The sequence below is a fragment of the Myodes glareolus genome, chromosome 16 (assembly GCF_982192425.1).
Source record: "Myodes glareolus chromosome 16, mMyoGla1.1, whole genome shotgun sequence".
NCBI classification, from domain to species: Eukaryota; Metazoa; Chordata; class Mammalia; order Rodentia; family Cricetidae; genus Myodes; species Myodes glareolus.
Window position 1 is genome coordinate 71,869,072 of NC_142041.1, and position 9,139 is coordinate 71,878,210.

At 40.0% G+C, this 9,139-nt stretch overlaps 1 pseudogene; it reads left to right on the forward strand.

Moving 5' to 3' along the window:
- Positions 1–2,984: 2,984 nt before the first annotated feature.
- Positions 2,985–5,633, forward strand: LOC125390957 (serine/arginine repetitive matrix protein 1-like; annotated as a pseudogene).
- Positions 5,634–9,139: the final 3,506 nt, after the last annotated feature.

Genomic DNA, 9,139 nt, shown 5'->3' on the forward strand with positions numbered 1-9,139 from the left:
ATGCTCTCAATATTTACTACACACTGTCCATTTATAATATGTTCATTCACTTACTTTCTAAGTTTTTTCCATGCTGTCATATATATTATACCTGTTTTTCCTTTATTGCTGAATAATATTCCATTCTGTTTTTTACCAATAAATAGCACTTCCTCACTAAGTATTATCTTGTATTGATATTCTGCTAACTGCTCAGGATGAATGAAAGGAAGTTGTTTAGCACTGAGAACTTATTTGAATGTCTTGCTGTTTCTTAATCAGAATTCTAGCAAATAATCTCAACTATCCAAATATACAGTGCTACAAATTGCTTGAAACTAATAAATGAATTTGTGGAATGAATTGTGTCACTTTCCAACCTTCATCTGATCTCCTTAAGCCTTGGATTTCTGGAGAAGATTACCATACACAAAAACATGACTCTTTTACTTCCTTATTCAGCTAGATTAAGTTTTAAAATTAAATTGTTGTTATCTTCTATTTCACCTTTTTACAATATCAATTTCTCATATACAATATGTTTACTGTCCTTTTAAGGCTCACAGGAGGCAGCCATATAAAATCCTTTATGTTATAATTGGTTCTTACTTAAATTCTAAATAGGGTGCAATTTGTACATGCAGTTCTAATGTATGCATGAGGTTAGAGGATGAGTATATACTAATCCACATTCTGCAGAAACATTTATTCAAGTATCTCTATTGCATTGTTTCTGTTTCTCGAATGTCTCATTATACTTCTCAGTGTTGAGTAAAGCCATCCTGTGCACATGATTGCATCATTATTTATGTAAACTAAAATTACCAGGAGCAAAAGGAAATGATAATCCTCCCTGAAGTATTGAGTATTAGCATATACTTCTTTATTGTCAATGAGCTATTTCTTTTTTTACCAAGCTTAAAACTGTGAGTGGAAGAAACTAAAATTTATCAAATAGCTACAAAAAAATAAAAATGTATATTTGCATTTTTAGTTTTTGATTAATATATAATAATTGTGAATGTGCATGTTTCTTTAAGAACATGATTAGAGGTCAGAGTGCCACAAATTCATTCATACTAATATCTTTTTGTAAATACACGACTTAACTTCTAAGTTTCAATTTCACCCTCCATAGAATTTATATTGATTTGCAAATAAACTCATTGCATAGCTTCCAAAACAGGAAAATTACACTGACCCATGCTATTATTATTGAAGAAAGCTAATCATTGGCTAAATGTTGACTGCCTTAGTGATAGACATACAACATACTGTGCACTTGTGCCATGGATAGCAAGCCTTTAATTGTTTGTACTTTTCCCTGAAAGTATGCAAATGGAGCCACCTCAATGTTTTAATTCTATGAGACAAGATTTCTAGTTTATAAAATTGGGATGGTATTATATACTCCATGAGACTTTGTAGAAACTTAAATAAATACATTTGTGTAATTTTCTTTTAATAATGACTACTATAAACCAATATTCAAACATAATTGTTGTGTTTGTTAAGAAGATTTTGGATGAGGCATCCATGTTTAAGGAACTCAAATTATTTATTGGACTTAGGAAAAACTGGATGACTTGCTGCTTATATGATTTAAACTGTGTATGGAAATACATATGGTTGGCCCTTCATTCGCAGTTAGTTGTAAGACTCTTCATGGGAAGACTTGTAAAAACATCTATTGACTACACGGTGCCAACAACAGAGCAAAGAAATAATGTCATTAAGGTTCAACTTGAAGGAATAGTGAGCTTATTGGGGGTACTTAAGGAACATGAATGAGGGACACTAATATGAGAATGGGTGAGTCTGAGGTAGCTGTGTCATCAAAACACTTTATATAGGCATGGGGGATGCCTCAAAAGAGTTGCAACACTCACATTTCCTTCTCAGTTTGTAAGTAATTCCATTCAAGGACCTCCTCCTCTGATGTAATTGTTAATTTACTGTTAGAATCACAGTGGGGGTCTGAGGGCCTTGCAACTTTCATGAGCTTCTTGAGATTAAGTTTCCTTTCAATGTTCCAAGCTTTCATCCTACCCACCGAGGAGTTAGACACAATTCATTCAGGAATCAGTAATCATTCATTTAATAATTATGATATATGAAGAGTTGTTCAATATAAGCTAGGAAATTAATGACAAGCATAATATTACTTTGTTTACTAAGTAATTACTGCTTTTATTTTTAATTTTTTAATTTTTACTAAGTAATTGCTGCTTTGAGAATTAAATAGATTAATTCCTTATGAAAGCCAGAATATAACATGACTTCCAGTTAATCTTATCTTTTAACACTTTTAGTTGGCCTTGTTAATAATTAAATTATGTTTTCTAATGTAAAATAAGCTGGAGAGATATGTCAGTGTTTTAGAGCAATGATTGTTCTTCCAGAGTACTTGAGTTCAATTCCCAGAACATTCATGACAGCTCAAAGTGTTGCTAACTCCATTTCTATGGGTCTGATACTATCTTCTACTCCTCAGGATCCTTTTATGCATGTGGTATATATAAACTTATGAAAACACATCTCTCTCTCTCTCTCTCTCTCTCTCTCTCTCTCTCTCTCTCTCCCTCTCTCTCTCTCCCTCTCCCTCTCTCTCTCTCTGTGTGTCTTTCTCTCACACACACACACAAACATATCACTCACACATATATCACATACATTTATCACATACAAATATTGCACACACATATCACACACATACACATATCACACACACATATCTCTCTCTCACACACACACACAGATCACACACACACAACAAACATACACATAAGAAATAATGTTATGCTAAGAATGGTACCATACATTTTTAATCCCAGCACTGAGGAGGCAGAGGCAGGAAGATCATTGAGTTTGGGACACTCTTGTTTACGCAGTAAATCCCAATACTGTCATGGCTATACAGAGAAATCCTGCCCCCCACCCCCCCACCCCTCAAAAAAAAAAACCAAAGAAATAAAGCAGAGGCGATCTCTGAGCGAGGGAGCAAGATGAACGAGGGATTCTTCTGCGGAACAAGCGCGGAGCAGGATAATCGGTTCAGTTACTAGCAGAAGAAACTCCTCAAGCAACTGAAATTCGCAGAGTGCCTAGAAATACTTGGATTCGAAGATGATGTTGTGATTCAGTTTATATTCAACCAGTTGGAAGTGAAGAATCCAGATTCGAAGATGATGCAAATCAACCTGACTGGATTTTTGAATGGGAAAAATGCTCGAGAATTCATGGGAGAACTGTTGCCCCTGTGGTTGAGGGCACAAGAGAACATGGCTGGGATCCCCTATGCTTTCCTAGGGTTGAAGAAGGAAGAAATAAAACAGAGACAAATTGAACAAGAAAAATTGACTTCTCTGAAAAAACAAGATGAAGATAAAGATAAGAGGGATAAGGAAGAAAAAGCAAGCAGCAGACAAAATAGGAGCAGTCCTTAAGAACAAGAAGATGCAAAACCAGACCTCCTTCCCCTAGAAGACGATCTTCCCCTGTCAGGAGAAAGAGAAAGTGCAGTCACTCTCAATCTCCCCATCACAGAACCAAGAGCCGGAGTCCTTCTCCTGCCCCAGAAAAGAAGGAGAAATCTCCAGAGCTCCCAGAACCATCAGTGAGAACCAAAGACTTTTCAGTGCAGGAGGCCACATCTACAAGGGATTTCCTGAAAGCTCCCAAACCTGAGCCTGTACCAGAGCCCAAAGAACCTTCTTCAGAAAAAAAATTCCAAAAAGGAAAAGGAAAAGACCCGACCAAGATCTCGATCACGTTCCAAGTCACGATCTCAGACCCATTCTCGATCAGCTTCTTATACTAAACCAAGACGACGACATCGATCCCGATCCAGTTGGTACTCTCCTAGAAGTCGGCCAAGCCCAAGCCCAAGCCCATCTCCTCGAAGAAGAACTTCAAGACGGATGCCTCGTCCACCAAGGCACAGGAGGAGTAAATCTCCAGGGAGACGAAGGAGGCGTTCTTCCGCATAGTTGTCCGGAAGTAGCTCTTTGTCCTCTTCATCTCGTTCCCGGTCACCGCCAAAGAAGCCTCCCAAGAGGACATCTAGCCCCCCTCGAAAAACTCGTAGGCTATCTCCTTCAGCAAGTCCTCCAAGGCGAAGGCACAGACCATCGTCTCCAACAACTCCACCACCCAAAACTCACCATTCTTCAACCCCCCAGCAGTCGAACCGCACAAGAAAAAGTCGTGTTTCTGTGTCTCCAGATAAAGTGACAAAACATAAAAGTACTGAGAAAAGAGAGTGGCCGTCACCAGCACCCAAGCTGAGAAAAGTGGAGCTCTCTCAGTCTGAAGAAGACAAAGGCAGCAAGATGGTTGCAGCTGATTCTGTGCAGCAGAGGCGCCAGTACAGACGACAGAACCAGCAGTCTTCATCTGACTCTAGCTCCTCTTCCACCTCAGAACATGAGTGGCCCAAGAGATCCCATGTGAAGAATGGTGAGGTAGGCAGATGGCGGAGACCCCCTTCTCAAAGTGCCTCTCCATCACCTTGGAAGCGCCAAAACGAGACTTTCCCTCGGATGCAGATAGGAAATCCATGGCAATCGCCAGTGACTAAAAGCGGTAGGAGGAGGAGAAGTCCCTCCGCACCACCAGCCAGAAGGCAAATATCTCCTTTTCCAGCTCCTCCTCCTCCCGCTCCTCCTCGGCGGCGCAGATCTCTCACACTACCACCCGGATAAAGAACTCCTTCTCCTCCTCCATGCCGCCACTCGCATTCTCCAAGAAGATACTCTACTCCCATCCAGAGAAGATACTCTCCTTCCCCACCTCCAAAGAGGAGAACCTTCTCATCCCAACCCCTGTCCAAGTGAAGGACATCACCATCTCCACCACCAAAGCACCTTGTCTCCCACTCTCCGCCTCCCAAACAAAAAAATCCCCCAGTCATCAAGAGATGCTCACCCTCCTTGTATTCAAAGCATAGGAAAGGGTCTTCCTCAGGCCGTTCCACCAGGGAGACCCGATCACCACAACCAAACAAATGGCATTCACCCTCACCATGTCCTCGAGCTCCTCAGACCTCAAGTCCTCCCCCTGTTCGAAGAGGAGCATAGGCATCACCCCAAGGAAGGCAGTCCCCATCTCCAAGTACTAGGCCTATTAGGAGAGTCTCCAGGACTCCGGAGCCTAAAAAGATTAAAAAGGCTGCCTCACCAAGCCCTCAGTCTGTAAGAAGAGTATCCTCTTCCCAATCTGTCTCTGCATCTCCTGAGCCAGCAGCTAAAAAACCTCCAGCACCCCCATCTCCTGTCCAGTCTCAGTCACCCTCCACAAACTGGTCTCCCGCGATACCAGTAAAAAAGGCTAAACGCCCAACTCCAAGCCCTTCCCCTGCCAGGAATTCTGATCAAGAAGGAGATGGAAAGAAGAAAAAGAAGGACAAGAAACACAAAAAGGATAAGAAACACAAGAAGAAGACTGTGGCTGCAGCCACCGAAGCTCCTGCAGCCCCTGCAGTCCCTGCAGCCCCAGCAGCTGTTTCTGCTGACACAACCACGTCAGCACAGGAAGAGCCTGCGCCAGCACCAGAGCCCAGGAAGGAGACTGAAAGTGAAGCTGAAGTGAACCTTGATGACCTAGAAAGGCACCTGTGATCGATGCGGAAGGCTCAAGTGTCCCCACAGTCCTAGGAGGACATGTTAGTTACGTTGTAAATTTTATTTGGTTTGTATTTAATTCAATTTCAAAATCGCTAAAAAAATAAAGCAGAACAAAATAAATAAAAGTTGTAAAATAATACAGTGAATTTCCTCCAGTTTTTAAAAATGGATATTAATAATTGAGAAAGAATCTAATAAAACTTATTTTTATTTATTCTCTGAGAATTTCACACTTTTTATCTTATTTTTTCCTTCCCAGGCTCCTAATAAAATAAACACTTTAGTGCAGCAGCTCTATCAAAGCACAGCAAATGATAACAAGTGCAACAGAATCTCAAAAAGCAAACAACGATTTGAAGCACATCAGCATCATTCTTCAAGAGAGGCATCTGTAAAGCAGACGTCAGCCCATATAGGATAGATAATGGTCAGATATTTCTATAAAGGATTTGTGGGAAATATGTTAGTATTTATGGACTGCATAAAGGCCTACCTAGTTCTGAAGTCCTTTTTAAAATCAGTGTCTTAAAAGTATAAACTATGAATTTTAGTCAACAGATCAGATTATGCCTACGTGTGTTATATCCCTATTTTATTTTGCATACAAGTCTCCTAATAAAGAATGTTCCAAGCACTGTTAAAACCATCTTTATTTTCTGAATGATGTTTATTAAATCATCCAGTCAATGGCATGTGTTCAGCATTCATTGGTGGCCCCTGACACTGTCTATAATAGAAATGTAATGTTACATGGCATGGTTTTTCATGCTTCAGTGAAGGGTCAAATACTAACAGAAATATGTGACTTAATGGTGACACCACTAATATATGGATTTAAAAAGAGCTAATCAGCAATAATAAATGACTCTGTTGACTTGCCTTGTTATTGGGGCAACCATGATTATTTATGGAGGAAATTATGTTGAAATGAAGATGGAAGGATCAATAAATAAGTGAAAGGTCCATGGAGTTAAAAGGTGTAGAAAGTGCTTGGCATGTTCAAGAAAAGAAAAGAAACACTTTCTTGCCTGTGTAAAGGAAGGGAGGTGAGCTGAAGAATAAATCAGTTCAGATAGTTAAACATGACACAGGTTCTTAGAATGTCTGAAGTTAAAACAGAATTGACTAACATGCTGAGGATGGGAACACTCACCTTTAGAAAGCTATCCAAGAAGAGACTGAGAAGGAGAGATGTTTGAAAACAAAATTGATAGGCCTACCTGAATTTGGGACACGAAGGAAGGAATCTCCTGATCAGTGTTGCCATGTTATGTTACTCTTGCTTCACTGTCACAAACATGACTCACTCAATGGTCCCTTTCTTTGCTCAGTGTCTTTCCCTTTAAAGAATGCCATGTTGACCTGCACCAGCCTCTGGATCCTAGCTCTCTTATATACAATTCAATTGTTCAACCATTAAATAGGCAACTTTTCTTTATATTTCTCTTTCATTTGTTCCTTAATTACATAAAACAATGAAATGTAGTATTCAATTGTACTTTCTAAATTTTGTTATACTCCCTCAACAGGAAAATGACCAAACACACAATTATGTATGTATCATCATTCCTTGATGTGTGGTGTTTTGGAAGTCTATGTTTGGACTAACTAGACCCCTCCCAATCATATTTTAATGCAGTGTTTCTCAACTTTTCCAATGCCACTACTATTTAATATTGTAGTATTATTGTACTGTATATTGTAGTGACTCCCCAACCATAAAATTATTTTGTTGATACTTCATAATATCAATTTTCTACTGTTATGAACTAATGTAAATATATGAAATGCAGGATATCTGATATGGTATGTCCAAAGGTATCATGACCCACAGATTGAGAACTACTGTGTGAATTAATAGTACAGTTTTCCACAGAAAGGGATTCTGAAATATCATCATAGACTAATGCATTGTCTGAAAATCTTCCACTTAAAACATTCTTTCTTATCCAAAATCTTTCTTGTGCTTTTCAACTGCCAGCTCTTTGTCCTTTCAAGACAGCATACTACTCTGCTCTGGATAATTTTATGCCAACTTACTCAAGCTGGAGCCATATGAAAGGAGTGATCCTCAACTGCAAAACTTCCTCCAAAAGATCCAAGTGTAGGGCATTTTCTTTTCTTCTTTCTTTGTTTTTTTCCAAATGGGGTCTTTATTTACTTGTTTGTTTCTTTGTTTTGATTATTCTATTCACATATAATATATCGGATCACACTTTCCCCATCCTCCAATTCTTCCAAGTCCCCCTACACCTCCCCTCTTTCTCAGTTCCACTGCTCCCTCCTTTTACCTTCAGAAAAAGGCAGGCTTCTTACGGATATCAACAAAACTTGACATAACAATAATCAGTAAAACTAGGAATAAACCCTCATATTAAGGCTTGAGGATGCAACCCAACAGCAGGAAATGGGTACCAGGAAGTAAAAAAGAGTCAGAGACACCCCCATTCCTATTGTTAGGAGTCCACAAAAATCTCAAGCTAAAGAACCACAACTTACAGTCAGAGGACCTAGCACAGAACCTTTCAGGCACCTTGACCATCTATTCAGTCTCTTTATGTCACTAAAAGTTCTGCTTAGGTGGTTCTGTGGGCCAGGTTCTCCTGGTGTCCCCGACACTTCTGACTCCTACAGTCCTTCTTCTCTGTCTTTCAGGGGGTTCCCCAACTCTGCTCAATGTAGATCTATATAACTGCTCCTATTAGCAGCCTGATGAAGTCTCTATGATAATAACTGGCCTAGGTATCAATCTATGTGTATAGCTCAATATTATTAGAAATCATGTGTAGGTACCAAGGTCTTTTTCCCTTCTTCCTGGCGATTCACAGGGCCGTGTGACCTCCGGCTCCCTGGAGATTCTACACTAGCACTGGCTTGAGGGGATAGCTTAGGAAGAATTTGGCTCTCTTTGTTATGGTGATTCCACCTGTAATCAAGGTTCTAGCAGTGGGCTCCACACACCTGGCCCCTCCCAGCTGATTCTGCCTGAGACTCCGGGGCCTGTAATCTCCTTCTCCTGGTCCTGATGGGAGGAGGCCTTGCCCTTTTGATCCCCCTTGCCCACTGGTATAAATACCCGACTTGAGTTTAATAAAGTTGCCATTTACTCTTGGTAAGTGAACAGGTCTCTCTTTTGTGTGTGTCTGTTTTAAACCCTCAGGACAGTCGTCCATTCTCATGGGCAGGAGTTCGGGACAGCACACGCCTGGATCGGGTGTGGGTATCCACAGGAAGGCGGGGTCCTACAATCATGTCACTGATTTTAAATCAACATCATCATTAATTATTATGCCAGTCTTGCTTAGGTTCTGTGTCCGGAATACAAAGATACCCACATTTTAAACAAACATTACTAAAGCTAAATTAACACATTGATAGTGGGAAGCTTCAGTACCCCACTCTCACCAATAGACATGTCATTCATACAAAAACTAAACAGAAATACTGGATCTCACTCATGTTACAAACTACATGGATTTGACAGATATTTATAGAAAAATCTACCTCCCCCAAAAGTATATGTGCTCTCAGCCCCT